General features: G+C 37.7%; 1 non-coding gene across 1 annotated transcript; it reads right to left on the bottom strand.

Moving 5' to 3' along the window:
- Positions 1 to 10,589: 10,589 nt before the first annotated feature.
- On the bottom strand, positions 10,590 to 10,693 carry LOC112711159 (small nucleolar RNA R71). The gene has a single exon (XR_003157312.1). It is a non-coding gene; the product is annotated as a small nucleolar RNA R71 (small nucleolar RNA).
- Between the last annotated feature and the right edge of the window lie 1,033 nt (positions 10,694 to 11,726).

The raw sequence follows: 11,726 nt of genomic DNA, 5'->3' as shown, positions 1-11,726 counted from the left end.
TGGGAGCTCAAAGCTTGCGATGAACTCCCTCAAGGCTTGGCAAACTTACTTGAGAATGATAGAGCTTATTGGAAGTCCAAACATTGGTGGCAGTTTCAGGATGAGTTCAAGCACAAGCCAAAATGACAAGGAGATCACCAAATGTCCAACTTAAGGACTTTAACTAAAAGTGCTAGGTGGGAGACAACCCACCATGGTATACTTGTTCTTTTTCAGTCTTAGTTTTATTTTGTTTTGTTTTATTCTATTTTTTCTTAGTTTTCATTCATAATTTCTGCATATTCACCTACATTTGCATTTGCTTTATATATATATATATATATATATATATATATATATATATATATAACAGGAAGCACGAGACGCGCCAGTGTCGCTAACGCATCCGCGTCAAAGGAGAATTAGCGATAAAAGGGAACTGAACCCGCGTGGCTGGAGGCGTGCCTTAGACACAAACACACCCACGCGACCGCGTCACTAATGCGTCTGCGTCGTTGCGACTCCAGCACTCCTCGCGTGCGCGTCACCTTGAATTTTGGCAATATGCGTTGGAGACACAGAGTTGCACGAACGCGAGACTACTCTCGCGCCACTAGCACAAATCAAAGTCACGCGACCGCGTGATCGACGCATCCGCGTCACTTGAACATATCGCAACTCACGCGAACGTGTGACCCACGCGTCCGCATCACATGCGACGCACAGTTTTACTACATCAGCGCCAGATATCTTATCTTTTCCCCAATCCTATTTCTCTTTTCTCCCTTTTTAATTCTCTCTTATTCCTTCTTTCTTCCTTATCTTTTCTTACTTTCTACTTCTTTATCTCTTTAACTTCTCATCCTTCTTTACTATCATTCTATTTTACTTAATTTATTTGCATACTTTCATTCATTGCATTTTAATTTTGTACATATTTTTATTTTCTTTTCTAAATTTGTTATTTTACCATTGGTGTTAAATATTCTTATTCAACTGTTGTATCTTTTCTGGTATTATTTTGGTGCTCAGTGACTTGTTTTACACCGTTGGGTGACATTATTTATCTGTCAATGTCAATCTTTTATGATACCATTGACATGAATTTATATTGTCTTTTCTTACCCACTTTCTTCCCCATTGTTGCAAATTTTGCACCACTAGTACGCCATGTGCTTATAGTGTTTCCTCACTTGCATGTTGTAGCTGCCATGTAAATGAGACCCTCATTATTTGGCATTAACCCAACCAACTTTATTGATTTTCTTATCTTTATTTCTGGGTTACTTTTCTTCTTTTTTCTCTTCTTTCAGGCTGGCCACCGAAGAAAGAAAAAGGGAGAAACTTCTATATGGGGCAATGATGAGCGGATAATTTATACGCTTTTTGGCATTGTTTTTAGGTAGTTTTTAGTAGGATCTAGCTACTTTTAGGGATGTTTTCATTAGTTTTTATGCTAAATTCACATTTATGGACTTTACTATGAGTTTGTGTGTTTTTCTGTGATTTCAGGTAATTTTTTGCTGAAATTGAGGGACCTGAGCAAAACTCTGATAAAAGGCTGACAAAGGATTGCTGATGCTGTTGGATTCTGACCTCCCTGCACTCAAAATAGATTTTCTAGAGCTACAGAACTCCAAATGGTGCGCTCTCAACGACGTTGGAAAGTAGACATCCAAAGATTTCCAGAAATATATAATAGTTTATACTTTATTCGTGATTAGATGATGCAAACTGGCGCTCAACGCCAGTTCCACGCTGTATTCTGGAGTCAAACGCCAGAGACACGTCACAAACCAGAGTTGAACACCAAAAACACGTTACAACTTGGCGTTCAACTCCAAAAGAAGCCTCTGCATGTGTAAAGCTCAAGTTTAGCCCAAGCACACACCAAGTGGGCCCCGGAAGTGGATTTCTGTATCAATTACTTATTTCTGTAAACCCTAGTAGCTAGTTTAATATAAATAGAACTTTTTACTATTGTACTAGGATTGGGGGTATCTGGATTTTACATCTTTGATCACATTTGGAGGCTGGCCATTCGGCCATGCCTAGACCACTATGACTTATGTATTTTCAACGGTGGATTTTCTACACACCATAGATTAAGGGTGTGGAGCTCTGTTGTACCTCGAGTTTTAATGCAATTACTACTATTTTCTATTCAATTCAGTTTATTCCTATTCTAAGATATTCGTTGCACTTCACCATGATGAATGTGATGATCCGTGACACTCATCATCATTCTCACCTATAAACGCGTGACTGACAACCACCTCTGTTCTACCATAGACCGAGCGCATATTTCTTGGATTCCTTAATCAGAATCTTCGTGGTATAAGCTAGAATTGATCGCGGCATTCATGAGAATCCGAAAAGTCTAAACCTTGTCTGTGGTTTTCTGAGTAAGATTCAGGGATTGAATGACTGCGACGAGCTTTAAACTCACGATTGTTGGGCGTGATGACAAACACAAAAGAATCAATGGATTCTATTCTGACATGATCGAGAACTAACAGATGATTAGTCGTGCTGTGACAGAGCATTTGGACCATTTTCATTGAGAGGATGGGATGTAGCCATTGACAACGGTGATGCCCTACATACAGCTTGCCATGGAAAGGAGCAAGAAGGATTGAAGGAAGGCAGTAGGAAAGCAGAGATCCAACACGGACAAAGCATCTCCATACACTTATCTGAAATTCTCACCAATGATTTACATAAGTATTACTATCTTTATTTTCTGTTTATTCATTATTATTATTCAAAAACTCCATAACCATTTAATATCCGCCTAACTAAGATTTACAAGATGACCATAGGTTGCTTCATTCCAACAATCTTCGTGGGATCGACCCTTACTCACGTAAGGTTTATTACTTGGAGGACCCAGTGCACTTGCTGGTTAGTTGTGCGAAGTTGTGAAGAAAGTGCTAAGTTAGTAGATGTGCATACCAAGCTGAATGCCATTGTTAGAGATCACAATTTCATGCACCAAATTTTTGGCGCCGTTGCCGGGGATTGTTCGAGTTTGGACAACTGACGGTTCATCTTGTTGCTCAGATTAGGTAATTTTCTTTTCAAAAATTTTTCAAAAATCTTTCAAAAAATTTCTTTTCTTTATTTTTGTTTTTCTAAAGATTAATTTTCGAAAAATCCAAAAAAATTAGAAAATCATAAAATCAAAAATATTTTGTGTTTCTTGTTTAAGTCTTGAGTCGATTTTTAAGTTTGGTGTCAATTGCATGTTTTAAAAGTGTTGCATTTTTCGAAAATTCATGCATGGTGTTCTTCATGATCTTCAAGTTATTCTTGATAAGTCTTCTTGTTTGATATTGATATTTTCTTGTTTTGTGTCTTTTGTTGTTTTTCATATGCATTTTTGCATTCATAGTGTCTAGACATTAAAAATTTCTAAGTTTGGTGTCTTGCATGTTTTCTTTGCATCAAAATTTTTTTTTCAAAAATATGTTCTTGATGTTCATCATGATCTTCAAAGTGTTCTTGGTGTTCATCTTGACATTCATAGTGTTCTTGCATGCATCATAGGTTTCGATCCAAAAAAATTTTCATGTTTTGGGTCATTTTTATGTTTTTCTCTCTCATCATTAAAAATTCAAAAGTCAAAAAAATATCTTTTCCTTATTTTTCTCAAAATTTCAAAAATTTGAGCTGACTTATTCAAAAATTAAAAAAAAAAACTTAGCTATTTCTTATAAGTCAAGTCAAATTTTCAATTTTAAAAATCTTATCTTTTCAAAACTTTTTCAAAAATCAAATCTTTTTCATTTTTCTTACTATTTTTCGAAAATTTTTAATTTGAATTTTAAAATCTTTTTCTTATCTTTAATTCATGATTTTCAAAAACTTCACTAACAATTAATGTGATTGATTCAAAAATTTGAAGTTTGTTACTTTCTTGTTAAGAAAGGTTCAATCTTTAAATTCTAGAATCATATCTTTTAGTTTCTTGTTAGTCAAGCAATTAATTTTAATTTTAAAAATTAAATCTTTTCCAACCATATCTTTTTAATCATATCTTTTTAAAACATATCTTTTTCAACAATTTGATTTCAAAATATCCCTTCTAACTTCTTATATTCTTATCTTTTCAAAATTGATTTTCAAATCTTTTTCAACTAACTAATTGACTTTTTGTTTGTTTTTTATCTTTTTCAAAACTACCTAACTACTTTCCCTTCTCTAATTTTCGAAAACTCCTCCCTTTTATCTTCTTCTATTTATTTATTTATTTACTAACACTTCTCTTCATCTCAAGAATCTGAACCTATCTTCACCCTTGTGTTTGGATTCTTACTTTTCCTTCTTCTATTCCCTTTTTCTTCTACTAACATAAAGGAATCTCTCTACTGTGGTAAAGAGGATCCCTATTATTATTTTCTGTTCCCTTCTTTTTCATATGAGCAGGAGCAAGGACAAGAATATTCTTGTTGAAGCAGATCCTGAACCTGAAAGGACTCTGAAGAGGAAACTAAGAGAAGCTAAATTCAAGTAGGGGCACTGTTCATACACTGGGTCAAGCTGTCCGACCCGGGATGTTTAGCGACAAGCCGACCAACCTCTTCAGGTCAGACTATCCGACCTCTTCTCAAAGAGCTCGGCCAATGCCTGACCTCTTCACAAAGAGCTCGGCCAAAATTGCTATAGAGGCCCAAGAAGGCCCAAATAAAGGGACACAGCCCAATCTAAAGGCGGTTAAAGCCTAGAAAGATAAGGGCAGTTCCCCAGAAGATAAGATGACCTCATTCAAAGATAAAGATACGATAAGATAAGATAACTAACTTATCTTATCTAAGAAGGTCACTCTACACCCTTATAAATACACTGGAGCACCCAGGTATAACTCATACTCTGATCCTACTCAATACCTGCTTAATACCCTTGCTAACTTAAGCATCGGAGTCCCTTGCAGGTACCCCCCTCCCTCCGGGGACACAAGATCAGCACCACCACCAAGTCCAACAAATCAGACACATCAGTTCCGACCGCCGTACATCTGCCGGACACGTCGGCTCCGACCAACACAGAAGATCTCGTCCGAGATCGACCTACAGTTTCAGGTAACCCTCGGAACATTGGCGCCGTTGCCGGGGAACCTGGAAGTCATCCCATCACCATGGCGGACGACCATGACAACAACCACGACTCAGATCTAGAGGATAGAGCACCGCACAAAAATGCGGACACAACACTGAAGGATACCCCGGAATCTAACGGGGACAAGAACTCATCAAATCCGGGAGTGATAGAAGCGCTTCAAGATCGTTTAAGGCAAATTGAGAAAGAAACCCAGCATCAACGAGAAGTTGGAAAAGATCTACAAAGAGTGGTAAGGCGACGCCAAGAATTAGAAGATAAACTTCTAAAACTCGAAGCCGATCTCAAAGCCAAAGCTACTCGGTCCACCCCTGAGGACAACTCTCGCAAAGATCAAGATCCATTCACTAAGAAGATCATGAAGACCAAAATCCCTAAGGACTTCAAACTTTCGGATATGACTTTATACGATGGCACTACAGATCCCAACCATCATCTTAGCAATTTCAGAAGCAGGAGGTATCTCACGGAGGCCTCAGATGCAATCCGTTATTTTCCATCAGAAGGACAAAGCCAAGCACGCCCCCAATCTATTAGGAATCAAGCAGGGAGATCGGGAAAATCCTTCACAGCTATATGGAAAGATTCAACAAAGCGTGCCCGGACATACAAAGTCTGCCAACAGAAGCAGCTATCATGGGCCTCATCAATGGCTTGCGAGAAGGACCTTTTAGCCAATCTATATCGAAAACGTACTCAACATCTCTAAACGAGGTTCAAGAAAGGGCAGAAAAATATATGAATATGAAGGAGAACTCCCGATTGGGAGACAGCTCAAAAACTGGATTCTCCTAACCCACTACGGGACAAGGATAAAGAGTCCAGGAAGAAAGAAGACCAACCCACTGAGAAACCTATCTCCTGTGAATGTCTACCAAGAGATATACAACACTAAGAAGATCTCACTACCTCGCCCAATCAAACACAAAAGAGGTCGGACGAGTTGACGGTCCACCTCACACCAAAGAGGTTGGACGAGTTGAAGGTCCACCTCACACCAAAGAGGTTGGACGAGTTGAAGGTCCACCTCACACCAAAGAGGTCGGATGAGTTGAAGATCCACCTCACAACAAAGAGGTCGGACGTGTTGAAGGTCCACCTCACACCAAAGAGGTCGGGCGAGTTGAAGGTCCACCTCAGACCAAAGAGGTCAGACGAATTGAAGGTCCACCTCAGACCAAAGAGGTCGGGCAAAGGTCCACCTCACACCAAAGAGGTTGGACAAAGGTCTACCTCACACCAAAGAGGTCGGACAAAGGTCCCCCTCACACCAAAGAAGTCGGACCAAGTCAACCCAAGTTATAAGTAAACACTGGAAAGAGGTCTGGCCAACCCTATTAAAGAGGATTACTTTAACTTAGAAGGGCCCGACATGACAGAGACGGCCCAAAATGAAAAGTTATAAAAGTAATCCCTGAAAGAGGTCTGACAAAGATCCAAGAAAGAGGATTACAAAAATAACTTAGAAGAGACCGACATAACGAAGTCGGACTCCTACTACCAAAGAGTTATAAAAGTAATCCTTGAAAGAGACCTGACAAAGGTCGAAGAAAGAGGATTACGAAATAACTTAGAAGAGATCGACATAAAGAAGTCGGTCTCTGATGAGCGGATAATTTATACGCTTTTTGGCATTGTTTTTAGATAGTTTTTAGTAAGTTTGAGCTACTTTTAGGGATGTTTTCATTAGTTTTTATGTTAAATTCACATTTCTGGACTTTACTATGAGTTTGTGTGTTTTTCTGTGATTTCAGGTAAATTCTGGCTGAAATTGAGGGACTTGAGCAAAACTCTGAAGAAGGCTGACAAAAGGACTGCTGATGCTGTTGGAATCTGACCTCCCTGCACTCAAAATGGATTTTCTGGAGCTACAGAACTCCAATTGGCGCGCTCTGAGCGGCGTTGGAAAGTAGACATCCAGAGCTTTCCAGCAATATATAATAGTCCATGCTTTATTCGAAGAAAGATGACGTAACTTGGCGTTGAACGCCAAGTTCATGCTGCTGTCTGGAGTTAAACGCCAGAAAAACGTCATGATCCGGAGTTGAACGCCCAAAACACGTCATAACTCGGAGTTCAACTCCAAGAGAAGCCTTAGCTCGTGAATTGATCAAGCTCAGCCCAAACATACACCAAGTGGGCCCCGAAAGTGGATTTATGCATCAATTACTTATTCATGTAAACCCTAGGAGCTAGTTTATTATAAATAGAACATTTAACTATTGTATTAAAAATCTTTTGATCACTTTAGATCTTAGGATCAGATCTTTGAATGCATAGTTCTTAGAACATGGGGGCTGGCCATTCGGCCATGCCTGAACCTTTTACTCATGTGTTTTCAACGGTGGAGTTTCTGCACACCATAGATTAAGGGTGTGGAGCTCTGCTGTACCTCAAGTATTAATGCAATTCTATTTTCTTTTATTCAAATCTCTCTTATTCTTATTCCAAGATATTCATTCGTACCCAAGAACATGATGAATGTGATGATAAGTAACCCTCATTATCATTCTCACTTATGAACGCACGTGATTGACAACCACTTCCGTTCTACATGCAACAGAGCTTGAATGTGTATCTCTTAGATTCCCCAACAGAATCTTCGTGGTATAAGCTAGATAGATGGCGGCATTTATGAGGATCCGGAAAGTCTCACCTTGTCTGTGGTATTCCGAGTAGGATCCTGGGAATCCGGAAAGTCTAACCTTGTCTGTGGTATTTCGAGTAGGATTCCGGTAATGAATGACTGTGACGTGCTTCAGACTCGCAAGTGCTGGGCGTTAGTGACAGACGCAAAAGAATCAAGGGATTCTATTCCAGTAGGAGCGGGAACCAACCAGTGATTAGCCGTGCTGTGACAGAGCGCGTGAGCGTAGTTTTCACTGCGAGGATGGGATGTAGCCATCAACCATGGGTGATGCCTCCAGACGATTAGCCATGCGAGTGACAGCCGCAGAGGATCATTTTCCCGAGAGGATTGAAAGTAGCCACCGCTGATGGTGAACCCCTATACACAGCTTGCCATGGAAAGGAGTAAGAAGGACTGAGTTGAAGCAGGAGAATAGCAGGCGTCCTTGAGCATACAGTATCTCCATTCGCTTATCTGAAATTCCCACCAATGAATCCGCATAAATACTCTATCCCTTTTATTATTTATTTTCTTATTTATATTTTCAAAAACCTATAAACAAATTTAATCTGCTTAACTGAGATTTACAAGGTGACCATAGCTTGCTTCATACCAACAATCTCTGTGGGATCGACCCTTACTCACGTAAGGTTTATTACTTGGACGACCCAGTACACTTGCTGGTTAGTTGAACGGAGTTGTGAATTCAACTGGTGCCACAATAATAATTTCATACAAGAACAAAAGAATATGGATCACAATTTCGTCCATCAAGTTTTTGGCGCCGTTGCCGGGGATTGTTCGAGTATGGACAACTGACGGTTCATCTTGTTGCTCAGATTAGGTAATTTCTTTTCAAAAATCTTTTTCAAAAATTTTTCCTTTATTTTTCGTTTTCCAAAAATGTTTTCAAAAACAAAAATTAATAAAAATTCAAAAAAATTAGAAAATCATAAAAATCAAAAATATTTTGTGTTTCTTGTTTGAATCTTGAGTCAAATTTTAAGTTTGGTGTCAATTGCATGCTTTAAAAATTTTTCTTGCATTTTTCGAAAATCTCATGCATTCATAGTGTTCTTCATGATCTTCAAGTTGTTCTTGACAAGTCTTCTTGTTTGATCTTGATGATTTCTTGTTTTGTGTTGTTTGTTGTTTTTCATGTGCATCTTTGCATTCATATTTTTTAAGCATTAAAAATTTCTAAGTTTGGTGTCTTGCATGTTTTCTTTGCATCAAAAATTTTTCAAAATTATGTTCTTGATGTTCATCATGATCTTCAAATCGTTCTTGGTGTTCATCTTGACATTCATAGCATTCTTGCATGCATTCATTGTTTTGATCTAAAAATTTCATGCATTGAGTATTTTTGTTGTTTTTCTCTCTCATAATTAAAAATTTCAAAAATCAAAAAAATATCTTTTCCTTATTTCCCTCCAAATTTTCGAAATTTTGGGATTGACTTAGTCAAAAATTTTAAAATAAGTTGTTTCTTACAAGTCAAGTCAAAATTTCAATTTCAAAAATCTTATCTTTTCAAAATCTTTTTCAAAAATCATATCTTTTTCATTTTTTTTATTTTTATTATTTTCGAAAACTTCAAAATTATTTTTCAAAATATTTTCAAAAATCTTTTTCTTATCTTTATATCAAATTTTCAAAAATTAGCTAACAATTAATGTGATTGGTTCAAAAATTTGAAGTTTGTTACTTTCTTGTTAAGAAAGGTTCAATCTTTAAGTTCTAGAATCTTATCTTGTAGTTTCTTGTTAGTAATTTTAAAAATTAAATCTTTTTCAAAATATCTTTTTCTTAAAAATCTTATCTTTTTATCTTATCTTTTTCAAAAATTTTATCTTTTTCAAAATTTGATTTCAAAATATCTTATCTAACTTCTTATCTTCTTATCTTTTTCAAAATTTGATTTCAAATCTTTTTCAATCAACTAACTAACTTTTTGTTTGTTTCTTATCTTTTTCAAAACCACCTAACTACTTCTCCCTCTCTAATTTTCGAAAATATCTCATCCCTTTTTCAAAATTTCTTTTTAATTAATTAATTGTTTCAAATTTTAATTTCAATTACATTTATCTTTAATTTTTGAAAATCACTAACTCTTTTTCAAAAATTATTTTCGAAATTTCTCTTCCCTTCTCTTATTCTATTTAATTAATTAATTACTAACACTTCTCTTCACCTCTCTTCATCCAAAAATCCGAATCCACCCTTCTTCATTCTTTTCCCCCTTTCTTCTTCTACTAACATAAAGGAATCTCTATACTGTGACATAGAGGATTCCTCTTTCTTTTCTTGTTTTCTTCTCTTTCATATGAGCAGGAACAGGGAAAAAGGCACTCTTGTTGAAATTGATCCAGAACCTGAAAGGACTCTGAAGAGAAAATTAAGAGAAGCTAAATTACAACAATCCAGAAATAACCTTTCAGAAATTTTCGAACAAGAGAAGGATATGGCAGCCGAAAATAATAATAATAATGCAAGGAGAATGCTTGGTGACTTCACAAAGCCAACATCCAAGTTTGATGGAAGAAGCATTTCCATTCCTGCCATTGTAGCCAATAACTTTGAGCTTAAGCCTCAACTAGTTGCCTTAATGCAACAAAACTGCAAGTTTTATGGACTTCCATCTGAAGGTCCTTATCAGTTCTTAACTGAGTTCTTGCAGATCTGTGAGACTGTAAAGACGAATGGAGTTGATCCTGAAGTCTACAGACTCATGCTTTTCCCTTTTGCTGTAAGAGACAGAGCTAGAATATGGTTGGATTCACAACCTAAGGATAGCCTGGACTCCTGGGATAAGCTGGTCACTGCCTTCTTAGATAAATTCTTTCCTCCTCAAAAGCTGAGCAAGCTGAGAGTGGATGTTCAAACCTTCAAACAAAAAGATGGTGAATCCCTCTATGAAGCTTGGGAAAGATACAAGCAGTTGACCAAAAGATGTCCATCTGACATGTTTTCAGAATGGACCCTATTAGATATATTCTATTATGGTCTCTCTGAATTTTCGAAAATGTCATTGGACCATTCTGCAGGTGGATCTATTCACCTGAAGAAAACGCCTGAAGAGGCTCAAGAACTCATTGACATGGTTGCAAACAACCAATTCATGTATACCTCTGAGAGGAATTCCGTGAATAATGGGATACCTCAGAAGAAAGGAGTTCTTGAAATTGATGCTCTGAATGCCATATTGGCTCAGAACAAAATGTTGACTCAACAGGTCAACATAATCTCTCAAAATCTGAACGGATTGCAACATGCATCCAACAGTACTAGAGAGGTAGCTTCTGAAGAAGCTTATGATCCTGAGAACCCTGCCATGGCAGAGGTTAATTACATGGGTGAACCTTATGGAAACACCTATAACCCATCATGGAGAAATCATCCAAATTTCTCCTGGAAGGATCAACAAAAGCCTCAACAAGGCTTTAACAATGGTGGACGCAATAGGCTGGGCAACAGCAAGCCATATCCATCATCTTCTCAGAAACAGACAGAGAACTCTGAACAAAACACTTCTAATTTAGCCAACATTGTCTCTGATCTGTCAAAGGCCACTTTCAGTTTCATGAATGAAACAAGATCCTCCATCAGAAATTTGGAGGCACAAGTGGGCCAGCTGAGTAAGAAAGTCATTGAAACTCCTCCCAGTATTCTCCCAAGCAATACAGAAGAAAATCCAAAAGGAGAGTGCAAGGCCATTGATTTAGTCAATATGGCCGAATGCACAAGGGAGGAGGAGGACGAAAATCCTAGTGAGGAAGACCTCCTGGGACGTCCCTCAAGCAAGAAGGAGTTACCTATTAAGGATCCAAAAGAATCTGAGGCTCATATAGAGACCATAGAGATTCCATTAAACCTCCTTCTGCCATTCATGAGCTCTGAAGACTATTCTTTCTCTAAAGAGGAGGAGGATGTGACTGGAGAGCAAATTGCTCAATACTTAGGAGCTAGCATGAAGCTGAATGCCAAGTTGTTTGGTAAT

The sequence above is a fragment of the Arachis hypogaea genome, chromosome 1 (genome assembly GCF_003086295.3).
Source record: "Arachis hypogaea cultivar Tifrunner chromosome 1, arahy.Tifrunner.gnm2.J5K5, whole genome shotgun sequence".
Taxonomy (NCBI): Eukaryota; Viridiplantae; Streptophyta; class Magnoliopsida; order Fabales; family Fabaceae; genus Arachis; species Arachis hypogaea.
This window is presented reverse-complemented; position numbering and strand designations above follow the sequence as displayed.